The following is a 4,604-nucleotide window of genomic DNA, read 5'->3' on the forward strand; positions in this document are numbered from 1 at the left end:
CACAATTTGTGAGGGGTATTCAACCACAAATTCTGGGGGATATTTAAGCACATTTTCTGGGGGATATTTAAGCACAAATTCTCGGGGTATTCAACCACAAAATCTGAGGGGTATTTAACCACAAAATCTGGGGGGTATTTAACCACGAACCCTGGGGTATTTAACCACAAATTCTTGGGGGTATTTAACCACAAATTCTGAGAGGTATTTAACCACAAATTCTGAGAGGTATTTAACCACAAATTCTGAGAGGTATTTAACCACAAATTCTGAGAGGTATTTAACCACAAATTCTGGTGGGTATTTAACCACAAATTCTGGGGGGTATTTAACCACAAATTCTGGGGGGTATATAACCACAAATTCTTGGGGGTATCTAACCACAAATTTCTGGGAGTATCTAACCACAAATTCTGGGGGATATTTAACCACAAATTCTTGGGAGTATTTAACCACAAATTCTGGAGGGTATTTAACCACAAATTCTTGGGGGTATTTAACCACAAATTCTTGGGGGTATTTAACCACAAATTCTTGGGGGTATTTAACCACAAATTCTTGGGGGTATTTAATCACAAATTCTTGGGGGTATTCAACCACAAATTCTTGGGGGTATTCAACCACAAATTCTTGGGGAATTTAACCACAAATTCTGTGTGGTATTTAACCACAAATTCTGGGGGCATTTAACCATAAATTCTTGGGGGTATTTAACCATAAATTCTTGGGGGTATTTAACCACAAATTTTTGGGGGTATTTAACCACAAATTCTTGGGGGTATTTAACCACAAATTCTTGGTGGTATTTAACCACAAATTCTTGGGGGTATTTAACCACAAATTCTTGGGGGTATTTAACCACAAATTCTGGGGGTATTTAACCACAAATTCTGGGGGTATTTAACCACAAATTCTGGGGTATTTAACCGCAAATTCTTGAGGGTATTTACCCACAAATTCTGGGGGGGTATTTAACCACAAATTCTTGGGGGTATTTAACCACAAATTCTGGGGGGTATTTAACCACAAATTCCTGGGGGTATTTAACAACAAATTCTTGGGGGTATTTAACCATAAATTCTTGGGGGGTATTTAACCACAAATTCTGAGAGGTATTTAACCACAAATTCTTAGGGGGTATTGGGGGTATTTAACCACAAATTCTTGGGGTATTTAACCATAAATTCTTGGGGTATTTAACCACAAATTCTTGGGGGTATTTAACCACAAATTCTTGGGGGTATTTAACCACAAATTCTTGGGGTATTTAACCACAAATTCTTGGGGGTATTTAACCACAAATTCTTGGGGGTATTTAACCACAAATTCTTGGGGGTATTTAACCACAAATTCTGGGGGGTATTCAACCACAAATTCTTGGGGGTGTTTAACCACAAATTCTGGGTGGTATTTAATCATGACCCCTGGGGTATTTTACCACAAATTCTTGGGGTATTTACCACAAAATTTAGGGGGTATTTAACCACAAATTTTTGGGGGTATTTAACCACAAATTATGAGGGGTATTTAACCACAAATTCTGGGGGATATTAAAGCACAAATTCTGGGGGGTATTTAACCACAAAATCTGGGGATTTAACCACGAACCCTGGGGTATTTAACCACAAATTCTGGTGGTTATTTAACCACAAATTCTGGGGGTATCTAACCATGAACCCTGGGGTATTTAACCACAAATTCTGGGGGGTATTTAACCATGAACCCTGGGGTATTTAACCACAAATTCTGGGGAGTATTTAACCACGAACCCTGAGGTATTTAACCACAAATTCTTGGGGGTATTTAACCACAAATTCTTGGGGGTATTTAACCACAAATTCTTGGGGGTATTTAACCACAAATTCTTGGGGGTATTTAACCACAAATTCTTGGGGGTATTTAACCACAAATTCTTGGGGATATTTATCCATGAACCCTGGGGTATTTAACCCCAAATTTTGGGGGTATTTAACCACGAATCCTTTGAGGATTTAAGACCGAATCATTTGGGGATTTATGCAAGAGTTCTTAGGGATTTAACCACAAATCCTAGGGTGTTTTACGAAGTATATAAAAGGACTATGGAATTATAATACAATAATTTCGACATTTTCAAATTGATATCCTAAAACCACAATGACCTAAATGTTCAAAACTTCCTTTAAATGGATGATTGTATTAATTACACCAATTATGATTTAATTAATATAATATTAACAATTAATTTATTTAATGACAGTAATATAGGCGCACTGTTTGATAATGTCAATAATATCAAGAGGTAAATATGAATGCTATCAGTATTAATCTAAATTACATTAATATAACTTAATTGTGCCAGGAATTATTTCTATATCATTAATATATAACTCCAATGAATAAGTAATCAAAAACAAAAAACGACACCAGTAATATATGAATCAATTACACAAGTAAACAGATCAGTTCGCTGTATTGATAAATTAACCAAGTCAAATTAATTATTATAATTAGCGTAAATATGCTCAGAGCGGGCAATGAGATTTTACAATTTAAAAAGGCAAAACAAAAACTGATAAAAAAATTCAACTCTAACAAACAATAGTCGTGGATAAAAAAAAAATTCAACTAATAAAAAATAGTCGGATAAAAAAAAATTCAACTAATAAAAAATAGTCGTGGCTAAAAAAAAAATCAACTAATAAAAAATAGTCGGATAAAAAAAAATTCAACTATTAAAAAATAGTCGTGGATAAAAAAAAAGTGGAAAAAAAAAAGTCAAAACTTCGTGGACCACTAGGTGCAACCATCAATTCACCTGTCACACCTTAATGACAGGTACCTACTCTGGGCCACTTCACACACCCAATTATCACTATCATCCTTTCAGTAATATATATAAAACGCTAATTATATGTACTTATTTCATATAGTGTCTATGACCTCATAAAATAGCTTACGATGTTCCAATGACTCCACACAGACATATAATCAAAGCAACCCCCTTTCAAATTGAGGACACCTTAACGTGGTGAAAAGGTTTGCGTATCGTCGTGATCAGCAAAGCTGTACTGATCAGGGACACCTATACTAGGTTGGTTTGCTGGGAATGAGCAGAAAAAAATCTCCCTATCACCAATCAACACTGGCCAGCGTGATGATGAAAACTGGCCAAACCCCAGACATAATAAAGACATGTCTGAAGCCTTTATCCAGCAGTGGACTAGAAAAGGCTGGGTTATATATATATATATATATATATATATATATATATATATATATATATATATATATATATATATATATACATACAGTATATATATAGATAAAATGTAGCCGTTGCTAGTCAACAACCGGAGAAAGGTTTCAGACATGTCTTTAATTATGTCTAGGGTTTGGCAAATTTTCATTATATTTTTGACATTTTAATCAAACCACCGTCTTACTAACAAATAAATTAGCTCCTTTTTTCTATAGATTTGATCACTGCAATGTATAATCCTACCGATTAATGTAAATAAAAATCTAAAACAATATCAGGAACCAACACTCAACTGACCTTCACACCTTGAAGACTCGAAGGGAAATGGTCTGAAAACCACGGAATTTCCCTGAGCTCCAACAGAACCCCTTTGTAAGCCAGTCTCTCATTGGCTTAAAATTTCATTCTTTGGCTAAGATACTTAGAAGCTGTCTTCCTATTGGCTGGAGTCTTCCAGTCAATTGTGATTTCAGAGGGTACTTTCAAAGCAAAATTATATTCATGGCCATTGATATATTAATTGTGTTTTTGGCATAAATTAACACTAAATTTATGTAAATTAATATGCCAAATTAGAAATTGGATAATATGAAAATTTAAATTTATAATAAAACGTAATTGATGAATTGAAAGACCTGCTGGGCAAACAAGCAAACAAGGTGGTTGGTTCTTCCAAAGACTGGTGCTGTATCTTTGTTTACATTTACTGGCTGTAATTAATCTCTATAATAACTAAAACATTTTTGAGCCAAAAAATTTGAAGAAAATAATTTCATTAATATATTTTATCAATATAAGATACGTACATTATTTCCAATTAGTAAATATTCATGGTAAAAATAGGGTTTTTTTTGTCTCCCATTACAACATTTATTATAATGAAATCAAACACCTTGATATGAAATGGAAAAAAAACTATAAATTTATGTATATGAAATAGGAAAAAGAGAGATACGATGATGTAAAATATTGGCTAACATTCTACACTCATTATAAGTTGAATGTTATGCTGTTATGTCAGTTATGCGTAGGACCATTTAAATATTTGCAAAAATATTAGAACATTCATATCAACACATACATAAGTGCACTTGGATAATATGAAATGTAAGCATTTATTCATTATTGCATGTATAAATGCAAACATATGAATCCATTCATATATACGCAAAACACAATGTGATATATATATACCTATATATATATATATATATATATATATATATATATATATATATATATATATATATATATATACATATATATATATATATATATATATATATATATATATATACATTATATATATATATATATATATATATATATATATATATATATATATATATATATATATATATAT

The sequence above is a fragment of the Palaemon carinicauda genome, chromosome 1 (genome assembly GCF_036898095.1).
Source record: "Palaemon carinicauda isolate YSFRI2023 chromosome 1, ASM3689809v2, whole genome shotgun sequence".
NCBI lineage: Eukaryota > Metazoa > Arthropoda > Malacostraca > Decapoda > Palaemonidae > Palaemon > Palaemon carinicauda.